We start from the raw sequence: 11,610 nt of genomic DNA, 5'->3' as shown, positions 1-11,610 counted from the left end.
CTATAAGTGTAAGGTCTAATGTGTGTTAAGATGGTAAATGATCTCAGTAATCCTCTCTTTGATGTTTTCATGTATCACTTTTTTTGGACAAGCTAAAGTCTAGACCAAAAGCTGCAGTCCTTCACATCCAGAAATGATTAATTGGTTTTCCCAGTGCGTTTGTCTGTGACGCTGGTCTGAGCAGCCTGGCCTGCAGCAGATTCCATTGACGGGCACAGAACTGTAATGGCAGGTGGCCAGAGTTGATTCATCTGCAGCTCAAAATAATAATGCAGGTCACTGACTCCCACCCTGAACCTGAGAGGGATCAGAGCGACTGGCAAACGATCTGAAGACATATCCTGAATGAGTAAACGTGTTCACGCTGAGGGTGTTTAGCTGACTCTGTAGTACATGCCTTCTCTCAGTGGCTGAGCAGAGCTCCAGTCACTTGCTTAAGGGCATACTGGCAGAACACATTCAGATTGGAAGGATTGACTGTTTTGGCTGCACAGTGGCTCAGTCTTTAACACTGTTGCCTCCCAGCCTGTAGATCTGGGTTTAAACCTGCCGACCACTCTGTGTGTTCTCCTCATGTTTACACGTGTTTACAGTGTGTCAGTACGTGGTCAGATGCAGTAATCAGTGTGGATTTATGGTGAGATTATGAATTTTTGGCCGTCCCATGACACATGATAACACACTGTGATGTGTTGTTGCTGGACTTTTCATAGTTAAAATGCCTCTAAATGTTATAGTGTGCCATCGTTCTGTAACTCCATAGTGATTCAGTGAAGCACTGTCTTTTTTATTTGAGTTAATTTTGATGGGTCTGAAAATATAAATTGCCGAGTGTCTCTTTTTGATACAAACTTCTGAACCAAAGTCAGGAGTTTTTTTAAATTGTGTAACTGTCTCATGATAATGTTCTTGACCTTGTGTGCGGGATGAAGACGTTACATCACACTGTCTGTTGTCACCACAGTGCTGTAAAATGTAGTACACACCACATTGTGTGGGTTTTTAAACTGCAGTGTAGTGTTTTTGTAAACCATACTGAATCTTCAGTTTAGTGCTGCGTGCTGTCTCACCTCAGACAGTTGTGTTAACTCTATGTGGCCACACGGTGGAGCCAAATATACATTTTTATTATCTGCCTCCATGCAACAAATTCAGCTCCATCAGCAGAAAACAGAACCACATTACCTCTGTCTCTTCTGTTTCCCTCAAATATTGATCATAAAGTTTTTGTTTTGTCTGACACTCACCATGACGACAGCCCTGTCAAGTGTTTTAAGGGAAACTTAACATCCTTTTATTGATAGTTTCCCCAATATAAGGAAATCAAGAGAGGATTTTCTTCATGTAGTTTGCTTCCTTTGGTTGGGTTTGTGGAATTATTTAAGTTCACAATAAAGTTTTAATGCATTTTTTTCTGTCTGTGCAGGCCTGTTTGATTTGTGATGCTTCAGTCCAAAAGGATCAGAAAGGGGAAACATCTATTATACAGCTGGTGAGTGCATTGCTCTCTATGTGATGTACCACCGCTTCACAGGACTGTACTGTTAGCACTGACGTTTTGATAAATCGCTTGCTGTGGGTGAAGAGTTTTGGCTAAAACACTAGACTTTCATTTAGGCTGTTTGTTTTGTTTGGACAAAAAATGACATTAGTATAAATAAATAAATGTAGAAATAAATAAACAAATGCAAAAGAAATACATTTGGTAATGTAAAATGCTATTTCTACTTTTATTTATTAATACTTATGTCATTTTTTTGTGCATCATAATGATAACGTACAATTCACAAAATTACAATATTTCAGTTTACGGCAAAGGTGGGACAACCTTTCTTGTGATTGGACAAAAGCCCAAAGCGGAAATGCAAGAAATTGACCGAAAAACGCCACTGAAATGGCTTTCAACCTTTACCTGGGGTTTGGAGGAAGTCAGCTCGGCCTTGTGTAAATGTGATAATGTAAAATTTATTGATCTTGGGGCGAGGGAGCCACGAGTGATAAAATGCTAACTCACTTCTGGGTTGTAGCGCTGATTTCGGCACCACTTTATTGAACAAAAACTACCCAGCAATCGCTATCAGACTCCATTGACAAAAGCAATAATTTTACTGAGCAGAACACAGGAGCTGCTGGAACACCCCTGCCTTTGATTTGTTAGGATATTTATGTTATTGTGTGATTTTCCATGGTGGTAGAAATATTTAGATTATGTACATGACTAGAAAAAATACCACACAATAACTAAGAGACAGAGGCAGCGTTGTTTCAGTTAGTTCCTGTTCTGCCCGGTAAAATTCCTGTCTTTGTCAATGGAGTCTGGTTGAGCTGGAAAGCGATGTTTCTGGTTAGTGTAGAGGTCTATCTCTGTAGGAATCCGATCCATAATGTTGTCAGATACTTATAACAACAAGTCTGTCACTGAGTCAGTGGCAAATCCAACCATTTTAGTGTACTTTGACACTGACAAGTGCACTGTTTGTTTACATCGCAGCAGCTGTTCGCAGTGTCCAGGTTCACTGTTCTTGATCAATACGCACTGACCAACTCCAAAGATTTTTTTGCTTCTTTATCAATTATTTACATCCATAAAAGCGTGAAAATACATACATACATTTTTACATATAAACTTGTATTATGTAAGAGTTTGGTTTTGCCTCCGTAGTGTAAACTCTGGTCTTAAGACATCACTAAATATTAAATTATGATCTCATTTTTGCTTTTTTCTTCTATGGACTGTTTACAGTTGTGGATGCAAACATGAGGCACAAGCCAGAGGAGAGTATGAGAAGCTGATGGGTCTGGAGCACAAGGGCTTCACCTGTATGGAGAATGGTCTCTGGCTGTAGTGGAAGGCTCACCTGATGGGACCGTCACCTGTGACCATAATGGACTTACAGATAAAGGTAAGTTATGCTTCATTATACACATGCAGAAAAAAATGTTTGACATATAAATTCATAATTTCACTTAAGGCTGCACAATCAGTCAGATATTTATCAAATCATGAACTCCATGAACAGTCAGCCACCGACGCCTCCAAAACTTCCATAAGTGTTTTGACAGCAAGTTACAAAGTGATATGTTGACATGTAATAAGACACAAGGACATCAGCTCAGGCTCGAGATTCAGTCATATTTTGCGGATGAAAAACACGACTAGCATTCACTATAAATACTATAACACTATAAACTGGACTCAGTATCTGAACCTCAACACCCAGAAACTCTTTGTGCTTTTATTTTGATAGTTCAAACTTTTGCAGCTTCATATTGATGTTTATTGTTTCTGATTTTCTCCACAGGACTCAAACGTCATCCGGCAGAAACAGACATGACATTACACCAGGTCAGTGTTAGTTTATTATTTTCTTTCTGACTCTGTCATTATCTCAGCTGCAGTTAAAACCTGATGTCTGGAACAAAAATCACAAACATCCCAAAGAAGTTTAAAACCTTTCAGTGTACGTTTGTTAAGTTTAATTGGCATTAAAGTTGTATGCTTTTTATTATGTTTGTATCAGTTAGATTATTACACTTGTTTAGGACTGAATCTACATTTTTATATTTAAAATTTAAAAACACCAGGTATTTTTTTTCTATAGTGCATATTTAATTTAGCACCTGCAAATAGTTCATGTTGTTGTTGGTTCTTCAGGAGTTGATGACACTAAACTGGTCATTTTCTAAAACAGCCCTCTGTTTATTAAATGTTCTGGTGTAGCTGTAATATTGAATATTTATCTGTGTTTTCATGGTTAAACTGTTGATGAGGAATAGGTAGTACTATATTGATCATTTTCCTTTGTATGTATCTCTTTGATTTCCTCTAAGTGTCACCACTTCGTCCATGACATTGTCCATGATCAGAGACATTGTCTGCGATCACAGAGAATCTTTGTACAATGAAGAAGTTCTTTGAGACCAGGACAGAGGCCTCCAGGTAATTCACTAACAGCTTTACATCAACTGTCCAACACAGAGACCTGACATAATTTCTTTTATGTTCAGTATTCAGTATATCAGAAAGGTGTCATAATAGAAGTAATATGCAGTATAAAAATAATGTTGAAGTAATTTGTATTAGAAGTAAAGTAAAAATAATTAGCAATGTCAGAAGTAAGACGTAATAGTCAGAGTAATATGTTACTGGATGTAGTTTGCAACAGTAAAAGTTACCTGTAAATTTAGAGGTAATATGAAATATGAAATGTATTATGTAATGATAAAAGTATTAATATTAGAGGTAACAGTAAAACTAATATATAAAACCAATGCAGGAGTAATAATAATCCTAAATAAAGGCAAATATGTCTGATTTAAGTAAGACATCAAAATCGCCACAGTATAGTAAGGCGTCAAAACATGCCAAAAAATGTCATAGTATAGTAAGGTGTCAAAAATGGCAAAAAAATGTCATAGTATAGTAAGGTGTCAAAAATGTCATAGTATAGTACGGTGTCAAAAATTGCCAAAAAATATCTAAAAATGTCATAGTATAGTAAGGTGTCAAAAATGTCATAATATAGTAAGGTGTCAAAAATGGTCAAAAAATATCATGGTATAGTAATGTGTCAAAAATGGCCAAAAAATGTCAAAAAATGCCATAGTATAGTAAAGCGTCAAAACTTGTCAAAAAATGTCATAGTATAGTAAGGTGTCAAAAATGGCAAAAAAAATGTCATAGTATAGTAAGGTGTCAAAAATGTCATACTATAGTACGTTGTCAAAAATGGCCAAAAAATATCAAAAAATGTCATAGTATAGTAAGGTGTCAGAAATGTCATAGTATAGTACGGAGTCAAAAATGGTCAAAAAATGTCATAGTATAGTAAGGTGTCAAAAATGTCATAAGATAGTAAGGTGTCAAAAATGGTCAAAAAATGTCATAGTATAGTAAGGTGTCAAAAACTGTCAAAAAATGTCATAGTATAGTAAGGTGTCAAAAATGGTCAAAAATGTCATAGTATAGTAAGGTGTCTAAACGTGTCAAAAAATGTCATAGTATAGTAAGGTGTCAAAAATGGTCAAAAAATTTCATAGTATAGTAAGGTGTCAAAAATGGTCAAAAAATGTCGTAGTATAGGAAGGTGTCAAAAACCGTCAAAAAATGTCATAGTATAGTAAAGCATCATAAATGGTCAGAAAATGTCATAGTATAGTAAGGTGCCAAAAATGGTCAAAAAATTTCATAGTATAGTAAGGCATCAAAAATGGTCAAAAAATTTCACAGTATAGTAAGGTGTCTAAACGTGTCAAAAAATGTCATACTCTAGTAAGGTGTCAAAGATGGTCAAAAAATTTCATAGTATAGTAAGGTGTCAAAAATGGTCAAAAAATGTCATAGTATAGTAAGGTGTCAAAAACTGTCAAAAAATGTCATAGTATAGTAAGGTGTCAAAAACCGTCAAAAAATGTCATAGTATAGTAAGGTGTCAAAAATGGTCAAAAAATGTCATAGTATAGTAAGGCATCAAAAATTGTCAAAAATTTTCATAGTATAGTAAGGTGTCTAAACGTGTCAAAAAATGTCATAGTATAGTAAGGCATCAAAAATGGTCAAAAAATGTCATAATATAGTAAAGCGTCAAAAATGGTCAAAAAATGTCATAGTATAGTAAAGCATCAAAAATGGTCAAAAAATTTCATAGTATAGTAAGGTGTCAAAAACCGTCAAAAAATGTCATAGTATAGTAAGGTGTCAAAAATTGTCAAAAAAAGTCATAGTATAGTAAGGTGTCAAAAATGGTCAAAAAAATTCATAGTATAGTAAGGTGTCAAAAATGGTCAAAAAATGTCATAGTATAGTAAGGCATCAAAAATGGTCAAAAAATTTCATAGTATAGTAAGGTGTCTAAACGTGTCAAAAAATGTCATACTCTAGTAAGGTGTCAAAAATGGTCAAAAAATGTCATAGTATAGTAAAGCATCAAAAATGGTCAAAAAATTTCATAGTATAGTAAGGTGTCAAAAATGGTCAAAAAATGTCATAGTATAGTAAGGTGTCAAAAATGGTCAAAAAATGTCATAGTATAGTAAGGTGTCAAAAATGGTCAAAAAATGTCATAATATAGTAAGGTGTCAAAAATTGTCAAAAAATTTCATAGTATAGTAAGGTGTCAAAAACCGTCAAAAAATGTCATAGTATAGTAAAGCATCATAAATGGTCAGAAAATGTCATAGTATAGTAAGGTGCCAAAAATGGTCAAAAAATTTCATAGTATAGTAAGGCATCAAAAATGGTCAAAAAATTTCACAGTATAGTAAGGTGTCTAAACGTGTCAAAAAATGTCATAGTATAGTAAGGCATCAAAAATGGTCAAAAAATGTCATAATATAGTAAAGCGTCAAAAATGGTCAAAAAATGTCATAGTATAGTAAAGCATCAAAAATGGTCAAAAAATTTCATAGTATAGTAAGGTGTCAAAAACCGTCAAAAAATGTCATAGTATAGTAAGGTGTCAAAAATTGTCAAAAAATGTCATAGTATAGTAAGGTGTCAAAAATGGTCAAAAAAATTCATAGTATAGTAAGGTGTCAAAAATGGTCAAAAAATGTCATAGTATAGTAAGGCATCAAAAATGGTCAAAAAATTTCATAGTATAGTAAGGTGTCTAAACGTGTCAAAAAATGTCATACTCTAGTAAGGTGTCAAAAATGGTCAAAAAATGTCATAGTATAGTAAAGCATCAAAAATGGTCAAAAAATTTCATAGTATAGTAAGGTGTCAAAAATGGTCAAAAAATGTCATAATATAGTAAGGTGTCAAAAATTGTCAAAAAATTTCATAGTATAGTAAGGTGTCAAAAACCGTCAAAAAATGTCATAGTATAGTAAAGCATCATAAATGGTCAGAAAATGTCATAGTATAGTAAGGTGCCAAAAATGGTCAAAAAATTTCATAGTATAGTAAGGCATCAAAAATGGTCAAAAAATTTCACAGTATAGTAAGGTGTCTAAACGTGTCAAAAAATGTCATACTCTAGTAAGGTGTCAAAGATGGTCAAAAAATTTCATAGTATAGTAAGGTGTCAAAAATGGTCAAAAAATGTCGTAGTATATATAGTAAGGTGTCAAAAATGGTCAAAAAATGTCATGGTATAGTAAGGTGTCAAAAATGGTCAAAAAATGTCATAGTATAGTAAGGCATCAAAAATTGTCAAAAATTTTCATAGTATAGTAAGGTGTCTAAACGTGTCAAAAAATGTCATAGTATAGTAAAGCATCATAAATGGTCAAAAAATGTCATAGTATAGTAAGGTGTCAAAAATGGTCAAAAAAATTCATAGTATAGTAAGGTGTCAAAAATGGTCAAAAAATGTCATAGTATATTAAGGCATCAAAAATGGTCAAAAAATGTCATAATATAGTAAGGTGTCAAAAATGGTCAAAAAATTTCATAGTATAGTAAGGTGCCAAAAATGGTCAAAAAATGTCATAATATAGTAAGGTGTCAAAAATTGTCAAAAAATTTCATAGTAAGGTGTCAAAAACCGTCAAAAAATGTCATAGTATAGTAAAGCATCATAAATGGTCAGAAAATGTCATAGTATAGTAAGGTGCCAAAAATGGTCAAAAAATGTCATAGTATAGTAAGGCATCAAAAATGGTCAAAAAATTTCACAGTATAGTAAGGTGTCTAAACGTGTCAAAAAATGTCATAGTATAGTAAGGCATCAAAAATTGTCAAAAAAATTCATAGTATAGTAAGGTGTCAAAAATGGTCAAAAAATGTCATAGTATATTAAGGCATCAAAAATGGTCAAAAAATGTCATAATATAGTAAGGTGTCAAAAATTGTCAAAAAATTTCATAGTATAGTAAGGTGCCAAAAATGGTCAAAAAATGTCATAATATAGTAAGGTGTCAAAAATTGTCAAAAAATTTCATAGTAAGGTGTCAAAAACCGTCAAAAAATGTCATAGTATAGTAAAGCATCATAAATGGTCAGAAAATGTCATAGTATAGTAAGGTGCCAAAAATGGTCAAAAAATTTCATAGTATAGTAAGGCATCAAAAATGGTCAAAAAATTTCACAGTATAGTAAGGTGTCTAAACGTGTCAAAAAATGTCATAATATAGTAAAGCGTCAAAAATGGTCAAAAAATGTCATAGTATAGTAAGGTGTCAAAAATTGTAAAAAAAATGTCATAGTATAGTAAAGCATCATAAATGGTCAAAAAATGTCATAGTATAGTAAGGTGTCAAAAACCGTCAAAAAATGTCATAGTATAGTAAGGTGTCAAAAATGGTCAAAAAAATTCATAGTATAGTAAGGTGTCAAAAATGGTCAAAAAATGTCATAGTATATTAAGGCATCAAAAATGGTCAAAAAATGTCATAATATAGTAAGGTGTCAAAAATTGTCAAAAAATTTCATAGTATAGTAAGGTGTCAAAAACCGTCAAAAAATGTCATAGTATAGTAAGGTGTCAAAAATTGTCAAAAAATTTCATAGTAAGGTGTCAAAAACCGTCAAAAAATGTCATAGTATAGTAAAGCATCATAAATGGTCAGAAAATGTCATAGTATAGTAAGGTGCCAAAAATGGTCAAAAAATTTCATAGTATAGTAAGGCATCAAAAATGGTCAAAAAATTTCACAGTATAGTAAGGTGTCTAAACGTGTCAAAAAATGTCATACTCTAGTAAGGTGTCAAAAATGGTCAAAAAATGTCATAGTATAGTAAGGTGTCAAAAATGGTCAAAAAATGTCATAGTATATATAGTAAGGTGTCAAAAACCGTCAAAAAATGTCATGGTATAGTAAGGTGTCAAAAATGGTCAAAAAATGTCATAGTATATTAAGGCATCAAAAATTGTCAAAAAAATTCATAGTATAGTAAGGTGTCAAAAATGGTCAAAAAATGTCATAGTATATTAAGGCATCAAAAATGGTCAAAAAATGTCATAATATAGTAAGGTGTCAAAAATTGTCAAAAAATTTCATAGTATAGTAAGGTGCCAAAAATGGTCAAAAAATGTCATAATATAGTAAGGTGTCAAAAATTGTCAAAAAATTTCATAGTAAGGTGTCAAAAACCGTCAAAAAATGTCATAGTATAGTAAAGCATCATAAATGGTCAGAAAATGTCATAGTATAGTAAGGTGCCAAAAATGGTCAAAAAATTTCATAGTATAGTAAGGCATCAAAAATGGTCAAAAAATTTCACAGTATAGTAAGGTGTCTAAACGTGTCAAAAAATGTCATACTCTAGTAAGGTGTCAAAAATGGTCAAAAAATGTCATAGTATAGTAAGGCATCAAAAATGGTCAAAAAATGTCATAATATAGTAAGGTGTCAAAAATGGTCAAAAAATTTCATAGTATAGTAAGGCATCAAAAATGGTCAAAAAATGTCATAATATAGTAAGGTGTCAAAAATTGTCAAAAAATTTCATAGTATAGTAAAGTGTCAAAAATATCAAAAAAAATTCATAGTATAGTAAGGCATCAAAAATGGTCAAAAAATGTCATAATATAGTAAGGTGTCAAAAATTGTCAAAAAATTTCATAGTATAGTAAGGCATCAAAAATTGTCAAAAAATTTCATAGTATAGTAAGGTGTCAAAAATGGTCAAAAATTTTCATAGTATAGTAAGGCATCAAAAATGGTCAAAAAATGTCATAATATAGTAAGGTGTCAAAAATGGTCAAAAAATTTCATAGTATAGTAAGGCATCAAAAATGGTCAAAAAATGTCATAATATAGTAAGGTGTCAAAAATTGTCAAAAAATTTCATAGTATAGTAACGTGTCAAAAATATCAAAAAAAATTCATAGTATAGTAAGGCATCAAAAATGGTCAAAAAATGTCATAATATAGTAAGGTGTCAAAAATTGTCAAAAAATTTCATAGTATAGTAAGGCATCAAAAATGTTCAAAAAATGTCATACTCTAGTAAGGTGCCAAAAATGGTCAAAAATTTTCATAGTATAGTAAGGTGTCAAAAATTGTCAAAAAATTTCATAGTATAGTAAGGCATCAAAAATTGTCAAAAAATGTCATAGTATAGTAAGGTGTTAAAAATTGGTCAAAAAATGTCACAGTATATTTTGTGGTCAATGTCAGAAAATGTCATACTGTCTCTCAAATGTAAGAAGCATTTTGTAATATTACAAGCAACAAGAATAGGAGCAGTTGATGCATTTGAGGGATAATTAAAGGTTCTTTTTCTTTAATTATATTTGTAATAAAGTTTCAGGACTTAAAGCTGTGGATAGTTTCTGTGATTAACATGTTCTATCTCTGCAGGAGGAGAAGATCGCGTCACCTGAAGAGGACAACAAAAGTAGTTAAATGTTATTAAAGATGTTTAAAGATGTATAAATCTTTAAGATTAAGTTTATCCACATGTTCCTCACTACATTAAATGTGGGGTGTGAGAATAAAAAAATGTGTTCAAGTGCTCAAATGTTTGTCATTTGTTGTGTTTTGTTAAATATTGTCTAGAACAGAATCAATAAAGTTTTGTAACTTAACTTTTGAGTTGAGTATGTCTATTTTCAAATAAATGTCACAGAAATTATTTTGTAATGCAGAAATGCAAAGTATTCTCTACTTGCAGCTTGAATTAAAACATAAAATTGAATCTAAAAACTCCAATTAATTTCTGGCTAAAAGCTGTAACCCTAGTCTCTGACTAAAAGTCGTAACCCTAACCCTAGCTTCTGACTAAAAGCTGTAACCCTAACCCTAGCCTCTGACTAAAGGTGGCTAAAAGCCATAATCCTAGCCTCTGGGCAAAAGTCGTAACCCTAACCCTAACCCTAACCCTAGCCTCTGACTAAAACCTGTAACCCTAACCCTAGCCTCTGACTAAAGGTGGCTAAAAGCCATAATCCTAGCCCCTGGGCAAAAGTCATAACCCTAACCCTAACCCTAGCCTCTGGCCAAAAGCTGTAACCCTAACCCTAACCTCTGGCTGAAAGCCGTAACCCTAACCCTAGCCTCTGACTAAAAGCTGTAACCCTAACCCTAACCTCTGGCTGAAAGCTGTAACCCTAACCCTAACCTCTGGCTGAAAGCCATAACCCTAACCCTAGTCTCTGACTAAAAGCCGTAACCCTAACCCTAGCTTCTGACTAAAAGCCGTAACCCTAACCCTAGCTTCTGACTAAAAGCTGTAACCCTAACCCTAGCCTCTGACTAAAGGTGGCTAAAAGCCATAATCCTAGCCTCTGGGCAAAAGTTGTAACCCTAACCCTAACCCTAACCCTAGCCTCTGACTAAAACCTGTATCCCTAACCCTAGCCTCTGACTAAAGGTGGCTAAAAGCCATAATCCTAGCCCCTGGGCAAAAGTCATAACCCTAACCCTAACCCTAGCCTCTGGCCAAAAGCTGTAACCCTAACCCTAACCTCTGGCTGAAAGCCGTAACCCTAACCCTAGCCTCTGACTAAAAGCTGTAACCCTAACCCTAACCTCTGGCTGAAAGCCGTAACCCTAACCCTAGTCTCTGACTAAAAGCCGTAACCCTAACCCTAGCTTCTGACTAAAAGCCGTAACCCTAACCCTAGCTTCTGACTAAAAGCCGTAACCCTAACCCTAGCTTCTGACTAAAAGCCGTAACCCTAACCCTAGCCTCTGACTAAAGGTGGCTAAAAGCCATAA

The 11,610-nt window shown here is 33.3% G+C and overlaps 1 long non-coding RNA gene across 1 annotated transcript; it reads left to right on the top strand.

Annotated features, from left to right (window-relative positions):
* Positions 1-2,754: 2,754 nt before the first annotated feature.
* Positions 2,755-10,423, top strand: LOC108887143 (uncharacterized). The gene is made up of 3 exons (XR_001961556.2): positions 2,755-2,903; positions 3,303-3,940; positions 10,252-10,423. It is a non-coding gene; the product is annotated as an uncharacterized LOC108887143 (long non-coding RNA).
* The last annotated feature ends 1,187 nt before the right edge of the window (positions 10,424-11,610 follow it).

This window comes from Lates calcarifer, linkage group LG13 (assembly GCF_001640805.2).
Source record: "Lates calcarifer isolate ASB-BC8 linkage group LG13, TLL_Latcal_v3, whole genome shotgun sequence".
NCBI lineage: Eukaryota > Metazoa > Chordata > Actinopteri > Centropomidae > Lates > Lates calcarifer.
This window is presented reverse-complemented; position numbering and strand designations above follow the sequence as displayed.